The sequence below is a fragment of the Chelonia mydas genome, chromosome 2 (assembly GCF_015237465.2).
Source record: "Chelonia mydas isolate rCheMyd1 chromosome 2, rCheMyd1.pri.v2, whole genome shotgun sequence".
NCBI classification, from domain to species: Eukaryota; Metazoa; Chordata; order Testudines; family Cheloniidae; genus Chelonia; species Chelonia mydas.
In genome coordinates this window covers 249,321,510-249,331,805 of record NC_057850.1, presented here as the reverse complement: position 1 = coordinate 249,331,805, position 10,296 = coordinate 249,321,510, and positions in this window count along the sequence as shown.

Here is a 10,296-nt window from a genome sequence, read left to right as displayed (position 1 = left end):
TGCCAGTGTAGCTGTCCCGATACAAACCTTTGCCTTTTGTATTGAAAAAATTCAATTGAGAACTGCTTGGTGATGCTGACTGGTGTTTCTCAACACCAGGTGAAACAAGCAGGCCCATCAGGACTGGGGTGGGATGCTTCGTTATGCGTGCTGAGCACCCGTACCCCATGCCTGGCTGTGTCTTATTGCTTAAAATTTTATTTCAAACAAACCTTTGTTTATAGGTCTTTTTTTAGGGTTTTTTTTTAAAGATGTATGTATTTAAAATAATTAGCATTCTTTGCAAATGAAGTGTTCTTGGAAAAAATTATAGCGTCCAAATCCCCATGCACACATCACCTATTTGGTTTGGCTGAACCTAAAATGTTGTTTGGGAGGAATTATGAGATGCTGTGGTTCCGAGTCAAGAATATTCCTCCCCGCTTATTCCAGTTTCCAAGGATCCCGGTTTGAAGATAAACTTGTTACTTGTTTGGTTTCCTAGCAACATCTGCTCCATGGCAATAATGCATTCCACAGTTTTTGCTGTCACTAGGGCTGGGCACTGGGAAGTGCTTTGCTACAGTATAGCTGATTAGGTAAATGTGCAGCATCTCTGTTAAAGATGAGCCTGAACCAGAACTCCTGATCTGATACCTCCATTGCTCCCAGCTGAACTTTGGGTCTGGATCCAAACATCCAGGATCAGGTTTGTCTTTATAATGAGGAACAAAATTGAAACTCAGATCTGACCATCCCTGAATTTAGGGGTAGTTCAGATTCAAATACTAGTCCAGACTGAAATTCCATGATTCACGCCTGACTCTGTGACTGGCCCAAACCACAACTCTCAAGTCCAAACACCTTGAATGTTATGGAGGTTCAGATTTGGGGGGTCTGAATTCAGATCTAAACTCCTCCAAGGGTCCTAACTAACATTATGGGCCAAATCCTGAGGTCTTTGTTCAATGTTTGCTGACTCTGGCAAAGCTGCCATTAAAGTAGCTGTGCCTGAGTAAAGAGTGGGTAAAAACTGAGGGCCAAATTCTGCTCTCAGTTACACCAATGTAAATGCAGATTAAATCCATCAGTCAGTGTTCTGGTGTAAAAGGATAGAAACTGTCTTCTGTAAAAAGAAAAGGAGGACTTGTGGCACCTTAGAAACTAACAAATTTATTTGATCATAAGCTTTCGTGAGCTACAGCTCACTTCATTGGATGCATTCAGTGGAAAATACAGTGTACATTGGCCAAACTGGACAGTCTCTATGTAAAAGAATAAATGGACACAAATCAGACGTCAAGAATTATAACATTCAAAAACCAGTCAGAGAACACTTCAATCTCTTTGGTCACTCGATTACAGACCTAAAAGTGACTATTCTTCAACAAAAAAACTTCAAAAACAGACTCCAATGAGAGACTGCTGAATTGGAATTAATTTGCAAACTGGATACAATTAACTTAGGCTTGAATAAAGACTGGGAGTGGATGGGTCATTACACAAAGTAAAACTATTTCCCCATAGAATCATAGAATCATAGAATATCAGGGTTGGAAGGGACCCCAGAAGGTCATCTAGTCCAACCCCCTGCTCAAAGCAGGACCAAGTCCCAGTTAAATCATCCCAGCCAGGGCTTTGTCAAGCCTGACCTTAAAAACCTGTAAGGAAGGAGATTCTACCACCTCCCTAGGTAACGCATTCCAGTGTTTCACCACCCTCTTAGTGAAAAAGTTTTTCCTAATATCCAATCTAAACCTCCCCCATTGCAACTTGAGACCATTACTCCTCGTTCTGTCATCTGCTACCATTGAGAACAGTCTAGAGCCATCCTCTTTGGAACCCCCTTTCAGGTAGTTGAAAGCAGCTATCAAATCCCCCCTCATTCTTCTCTTCTGCAGACTAAACAATCCCAGCTCCCTCAGCCTCTCTTCATAAGTCATGTGCTCTAGACCCCTAATCATTTTTGTTGCCCTTCGCTGGACTCTTTCCAATTTATCCACATCCTTCCTGTAGTGTGGGGCCCAAAACTGGACACAGTACTCCAGATGAGGCCTCACCAGTGTCGAATAGAGGGGAACGATCACGTCCCTCGATCTGCTCGCTATGCCCCTACTTATACATCCCAAAATGCCATTGGCCTTCTTGGCAACAAGGGCACACTGCTGACTCATATCCAGCTTCTCGTCCACTGTCACCCCTAGGTCCTTTTCCGCAGAACTGCTGCCTAGCCATTCGGTCCCTAGTCTGTAGCGGTGCATTGGGTTCTTCCGTCCTAAGTGCAGGACCCTGCACTTATCCTTATTGAACCTCATCAGATTTCTTTTGGCCCAATCCTCCAATTTGTCTAGGTCCTTCTGTATCCTATCCCTCCCCTCCAGCGTATCTACCACTCCTCCCAGTTTAGTATCATCCGCAAATTTGCTGAGAGTGCAATCCACACCATCCTTCAGATCATTTATGAAGATATTGAACAAAACCGGCCCCAGGACCGACCCCTGGGGCACTCCACTTGACACCGGCTGCCAACTAGACATGGAGCCATTGATCACTACCCGTTGAGCCCGACAATCTAGCCAGCTTTCTACCCACCTTATAGTGCATTCATCCAGCCCATACTTCCTTAACTTGCTGACAAGAATGCTGTGGGAGACCGTGTCAAAAGCTTTGCTAAAGTCAAGAAACAATACATCCACTGCTTTCCCTTCATCCACAGAACCAGTAATCTCATCATAAAAGGCGATTAGATTAGTCAGGCATGACCTTCCCTTGGTGAATCCATGCTGACTGTTCCTGATCACTTTCCTCTCCTCTAAGTGCTTCAGGATTGATTCTTTGAGGACCTGCTCCATGATTTTTCCAGGGACTGAGGTGAGGCTGACTGGCCTGTAGTTCCCAGGATCCTCCTTCTTCCCTTTTTTAAAGATGGGCACTACATTAGCCTTTTTCCAGTCATCCATGTTTATTCCCTCCCTCTCCCTCTCCCCCTCCCTCACCCCCGCTGTTCCTCAGACATTCTTGTCAACTGCTGGAAGTGGACCACCTTGATTATCACTACAAAAGGTTCCCCCCCTCCTGCTGGTAATAGCTCATCTTACCTGATCACTCTGGTTCCAGTGTGTATGGTAACACCCATTGTTTCATGTTCTCTGTGTATATAAATCTCCCCACTGTATTTTCCACTGCATGCATCCGATGAAGTGAGCTGTCGCTCACGAAAGCTTATGCTCAAATAAATTTGTTAGTCTCTAAGGTGCCACAAGTACTCCTTTTCTTTTTGCGGATACAGACTAACACGGCTGCTACTCTGAAACCTGTCTTATCATAGAATCATAGAACCATAGAATATCAGGGTTGGAAGGGACCTCAGGAGGTCATCTAGTCCAACCCCCTGCTCAAAGCAGGACCAATCCCCAACTAAATCCTGTAAGAAGCACAGGATTTGGCCCCGATATTTTTAACGGAAGAATGAAAAGAACAAAAGGCATGTGGAAACTGTTCATTTCCATTCCTAGAAGGGTCAAGACATTTTTTCTTTGTTCCAGTTACCTAGAGGTTCACATCTCCTGAATCTAACCTCGGTTTGGGGGTTTGAACTCAAAGACTCGGAGTGAAAGTGGGTTGAAACTAGCAATCTTTTGCCTGATTTCCATCAAAACCCTCTCCAAAGCTTGCATGGAAGGAGGGGTTATGGTCAGAGTTCAGCTCAGGGCCTCCCAGAAAGTTTGTGAACCTCTCTGAAGCTTTCAGTGGTTTGGGCTGAAACTCAGGCTTACAATGAAACATCAAATTTCGTTTGGTTTTTTGGTTGCGTGATAAACATTTCCACAGCTCTGACACTGAATTCTTCTGACTTTCTCCAATGCACAGTCTGTTGCACACAATGGGTGGACAGCAGTTCCACCTGAGGTGCAGTAGGGTGGCCAGAGAGCAAGTATGAAAAATCGGAATGGGAGTGAAGGGTAAGAGATGCCTATATTAGAAAAAGCCCCAAATATCGGGACTGTCATAAATATAAAGGGAAGGGTAAACACGTTTAAAATCCCTCCTGGCCAGAGGAAAAACCCTTTCACCTGTAAAGGGTTAAGAAGCTAGGATAACCTTGCTGGCACCTGACCAAAATGACCAATGAGGAGACAAGATACTTTCAAAGCTGGAGCGGGGAAAAACAAAGGGTCTGGGTCTGTCTGTGTGATGCTTTTGCCGGGGACAGAACAGGAATGGAGTCTTAGTAAGTAATCTAGCTAGATATGCATTAGATTATGATTTCTTTAAATGGCTGAGAAAATAAGCTGTGCTGAATAGAATGGATATTCCTGTCTTTGTGTCTTTTTGTAACTTAAGGTTTTGCCTAGAGGGATTCTCTATGTTTTGAATCTAATTACCCTGTAACGTATTTACCATCCTGATTTTACAGAGGTGATTCTTTTCACTTTTTCTTCTATTAAAATTCTTCTTGTAAGAAACTGAATGCTTCTTTTCATTGTTCTTAAGGGGGGGGTTTGGGTCTGTGGTCACCTATGCAAATTGGTGAGGATTTTTATCAAACCTTCCCCAGGAAGGGGGGTGCAAGGCTTTGGTGAGGATTTTGGGGGGAAAGACGTTTCCAAACGGCTCTTTCCCAATAATAAACCCGGTTAGACGTTTGGTGGTGGCAGCGAAAGTCCAAGGGCAAAAGGTAAAATAGTTTGTACCTTGGGGAAGTTTTAACCTAAGCTGGTAAAAGTAAGCTTAGGAGGTTTTCATGCAGATCCCCACATCTGTACCCTAGAGTTCAGAGTGGGGAAGGAACCTTGACAGGGACTGGCCCTATAAACTCTGGACATCTGGTCACCCTCGGTGCCAGCGATGTACATTAAAAAATGATCACCAGGTTTAAAAGAAGATCTACCACCATGGTGAATCTGAAATTGGTTTGTGGCTTGATTGCAGACTGGTATCCTACTGCTTGATCTGCAACAAATGGGCATGTTGCTATGGTCACTTCCCCCATAGGCTGCCCAGGTATCTCGTCTGGTTTTGTTCCCCGCTATGTCAGCCTGAGCCTGCAGTTCTTACTCACACGAGTGGTCCCACTGAAGGCTGCAGTATCAGATCTCTAGGGATATAATGATCAAAAAGAGAGCTACTCCAAATGGTTCTTATAACCTAACTCGATCAGCTTGTTGCATTTCTGAAGCCTTGAGAATTCGGGTCCTTTAGGGTGAAAGTCACTATGGAAATGAAAGCTATTTTCTGTATTGCGCTGTGCTTTAGGACAGCTCCTGAGAGATCAACACCACCTTGCAATTCCCAGTGCTTTCAGTGAAGAGACACCGAAGGAGCAGTCATCAGCAAGGCAGGAGGACAGCCACATGTGGGACTGCCTGAGTGTGCACAGTGGAATCCACTCAGTGTGATCACAACACAGATGGCCATTGCTAGGGGAGGGGTGCCTAAGTGTTGCTCACCCGAGGAGCGAAGGATGAGTCTGAGCTCCTGGAGGCCCGTGGACTGATGAGTCACAGTTAGACATTGATGGGCACTGTGTCATGGCAACCTCCAGACAATCTGATCACACGAGCTCTAGGACAGGATTGTTTCAATGCCACATCAGTAACTTTTCCTAGAATAAAATATATGTTATGGGGCTTATCTTCATGATTATCTGCTGTGCCCGAAAAGCTGAAAAAATCTGTCTCTGTTTATATTATTAATTATTATTATTTGTATCAACGTAGCGCTGGGTTCTGCATGGATGCCTGTCACCATAGTATCTGAGCACCTTCCACATAAAATCAATAGCAATAGCAAGGTCCCTAGTGGATTTCATGGAGTCTCTGGCATTTCTCCCTCTTTTGCGTTGTGACAAAGTGGGAATTTTCTCTAATATTTTTATGGAGGCCTGTTTGTGCCTCAGTTTCCCTTATACGTTGCACTGTTACCTATTGGGTGGGAAAGGACTGTTTGCTATCAGGGGCAGGCTAAGACACAGGTGTGAATGGCACCTCGCTGTCTGGGTCTTTGGTCCCATATCAATGGACCTCTTGAGAATACAATGGCAGATCCAGTTGACCAGTCATTAATACCTAGCAAACAAGGACCATAGATTGCCCCATGTCTCCGCAGGAAGCCGAGCAGCATTTCCCCAGCGGGAGAGCAAAGGACTGAGGGGTGGGAGTTGGGCGTTAAGTGTGGGCTGCTGCTGAAAGCAGGTGGGTACACCTGGGAGTCTGATGAAGGAGGTCAGACGGAGAGAGATGGAGCTTGAACAATGGCATTCACTATAGCTTGGCTGGGCTCTGAGCTAACCAGAATGGGCGATGCTTTAACCTTCACCCCTCTGTGTTAACCTGAGGACTTCCTATGCTGTGTTCCAAATGACTGTTTTGACAGTGCTGTGTGAGTGTCACTGCAAATGCACGGAGAGGTGCACTGAGCCCTAAAAAGCGTACAAGCCTCCATCAGCGCTCTGTCTCAGCTGGACTCGCTGAATGGAGCTCACAGTGTGAAGCAGGCCCCCAGAGGTCCAGTCTAAGGAGGGGGTGAAGCCACATGGCTTACCCTGGGAGAAGAGCGAGACCCCTGGAGTGGGGGATGGGGTCTGGCCCACTGAAGGGGTTCCTCCGAAAGCTGGGGCCATAGCACTGATCCTGTGGATCCATGACGGGGTAAAAACACTCTTTGGGGTCTTTGTGTGTGCATTGCAGAGTTTTCATTTTTTATTATTTTTCTATTTAGTTGTCAGGTGTGTTTGGGTAAGTGGGGTTTCATGGAAACAAGCAACAATTACACCTGTGAAGCTCCCTTCATTCTCCACCAGGCTAAGTGAGGATGGGAAATGTGCATATAAACATTGCGATGCTGAGCTTGCAACAAGAAGGGAGTAGAGTTGGAAATGATTGACTGCTGGTTATTGGTGAAAGGCCTGCAATTACTGGCATTGTAAGGGAGAAGAGACACACTGGAGCAACCTTGAGGGGAAAGGAAAAGAGTATTCCCACAAAAAATAAATACTCCTTCAGCCCCATTCCCATAGTAAAGCACCTCACCATTTTTAATATACTTATCTCCATAATGCCCCCCTAGAGTAGGGAAGTGCAATTATCGCCATTTGACAGATGGGGAATGACACCGAGGGCATGTCTACACTACAAAGAAAACCCTGTGGTGCTGAATCTCAGAGCCCAGGTCAGCTGCCTCAGGCTCACAGGGATTGGGCTGCAGGGCTACAAATAGCAGTGTAGCTGTACCCGCTTGGGCAGGACCTTGGGCTCTGACACCCAGCCAGGGGGGAAGGGTCTCGGAGCCCAGGCTCCAGCCCGAGTGGGACCATCTACACTGCTATTTTTCGCCCTGCAGCTCAAGCCCCTGGCTTTTGTGGATTCCATTCTTAGGCACCTGCCTCTCCCCGTGCATTGTATAGGGAGTAAAGGTGCCTACCTCAGGATTTCTGGATCACATTGTCATTCCTGTGATTTTCTAGGCCTTAAAAGTTCTGTGTTGCAATGCTCAGCCTAAGACCCTGTGTAGATCTTGGCCTGAGTCTCTTGGGGTAAGTCTACATTGCAAAGAAAAACCCACTGGGACCCTGCACCCTGAACCCCTCCCGCACCCCAACCCCGTGCCCCAGTTCTGAGCCCCTTCCCACACCCAAACTCCTTCCCTGAGCCCCCTCCTGCATCTCAAACCCCTCATCCTTGGCCCTACCCCAGAGCCCACACCCCCAGACAGAGCCCTCACCCTCCCATACCCCAACCCCCTGCCCCAGCCTGGAACCCCCTCCTGTACCCTGAACCCCTCATTTCTGACCCCACCCAGAGCTTGCACCCCCCAGCCCAGAGCCCATACCCCCACACACACCTCAACCCCCTGCCCCAGCCCAGAGCCCTCTCCCGCACCCCAAACTCCTCATCCCCAGCCTCACGCCAGAGTCTGCACCCCCAGCCGGAGCCCTCACCCATCACCCGCACCCCAACCCTCTGCCCCACCCTGGTGAAAGTGAGTGAGGATGGGGGAGAGCGAGCGACAGAGGGAGGGGGAAATGGAGTGAGCGGGGGCGGGGCGTTGGAGAAGGGGCAGGGCAGAGTGGGGCCTCGGGGCAGGGTAGGGGTGTTCAGTTTTGTGCAATTAGAAAGTTGGCAACCCTCGCTCTGCATGGGGTTCTTCACAGGCACCCACCTGTGCCTACGCAGAGCTCTTTGCACGACCGAGGGCCTTTTGTGCTCTGCTCAGCGTAGTGAGGACACAGCATGTCAGAGAAATTATCGGGACGTCACCCATTCAGCTTGAAGAGTTCCCTGCAGTTACCGATAGGCAGAAACAGCTATGAATGGGGACTGGGCCAGTTGTCATGGCCCAGGTACTGTGAACACCTCAGTTCTAATCTAGGTTCTGGCCTTCTATGGCTTTAAACCTGCTCCTGCAAACACTTAAGTATTTGCGTAACTCTGTGTGCCTGAGTAATGCTGTTGACTTTAAGTTAACCATGTGTAGGATTCATCCCACTAACCCCTCTGCATCGTGGCTGAAATGGGAATAACAATACTCAGCTGACTCCCAGAGGGACAGAGTAAGGATTTATTCAAGGGCCTCCATTGTTGGTTGCTCAACTTGAATCCCCTGCCAGGTGTCATGACTGAGGGAGCAAACCTTGGTTTAAACACACAGTTGGAAGTATTCTGAAAGCTGTTCATTGATCTAGTGCTTTGAAGCTTTTCTTCCAAAATGGGAACATTTTCTCTAATATGAACTTCTACTTAAAGGACCTTTTGTTCATTAGGGAGATGATAATAATGATGATGATTTGTATTGCAGTAGCACTTGGCAGGAATTTGGACCCATTACTACAATATTTGAGCACCTTACAACCTTCAACGTATTTCTCCTTACAACACCCCTGTGAGGTAGGGAAGTGCTGTTATTCCCATTCTACAGATGGGAGGCACGGAGCAGCTAAGGCCCAGATCCTCAAAGGTATTGCGATGCCTAACTCCCATTGAAATCAATGGGAGTTAGGTGCCTAAATACATTTGGAGATTTGGGGCTAGGGGACTTGCCCAAGGTCCTGCAGGAAGTCTGTGCCAGAGTAGGGAATTCACTCTGAGTCTCTAGCTAGCGCCCTTTCAGTGGACCATTCTTCCTTACTTCAGTCGGCCCCATTGCTCTAGGCACTATAGAAACATGTAATTAAAAGACAGCTCCTTCCCCACAGAGTTTACAGAGATGAATACCCTTCTTTCATTGGGCTCTTGCAAAGGCACTTTCCCGATTTATTCTTATTCAGGGAGATCTTTAAAGAATAAAAGCCCTGTCAGTGTTTGCTTTGGTAGATTTAAAAATGTGTTTGTGATCACGTTGCCATAATGAAGAAAAATTTTGATCAAGAGCGATGCTGCTTAATTTGTGAATCTCTGAACTACAGTCAGTAGCTAAGTTAATATCCCATAGAGGTTTGTTGTTGGAAAGTTGTGTAACTGATTTTGTCCCCTTTCCAATTTCATAGGGAAACAAGTTGTAAGAGTACTCAGGGTACACAGGACTGGCTGGTCCCACTGAGTTTAGGGAAAGTGATAAATGTATTCATCAGTACAAGATCATACAGTACAGTTCTTTGTTCCTTTATGCCTGCAGCGAGACATATTCACAACCAAATGTTCTCGTAAATGGCCCACTTCCACCAGAGAACTGCCTTCGCAACAATGGAGGCACGAGTCCATTTGTACTAGAAAGCTATTGGATCATTTCCCCTTGGGAATGAAACCTGGCTTTGAGCCACAGTAACTGACTTTTGATTAAAGATTCCTTATTTTGACTGTTCCTCAGCACGGCGGGAAAGGGTTTCCATCCCAAATACAAGCAATGCAGATCCCTACAAAAATAATAGGTGTTTCTGTTTGGGAGGGGTGAACTAATTAGGGTAAATTAAGACCCAACATGGGCCTTTTTTTATATTACATTAGTGCCACAAGGCCCCTGTGCAGACTGGGGTTTCGTTGTGCTAGGCACTGTATAAACACAGAGTTACAGACTGTCCTTGCCCTGCAGAACTGACACTCTAAATAGCCATGGAATTATTTTCCTCCTCATTATACAGATGGGAACTGAGGCACAGAAAGACCAACTGACTAGCCCAAGGCTTTGAGGGGAGTCTGTATCAGAGCCAGGAATTGCACTCTGATCTATATCCCACTCCAGTGCCACTGTAGAGAGGCTTGGATCAGTATCCTAACCTGTGAGTGCTTATCTGAACCACATATGTCTAGTTTTTGGTACAATAAATTATACAGTTAGGGCCTGATTGTCCTTTTGTTTAAGAACATAAGAATGGCCATAGTG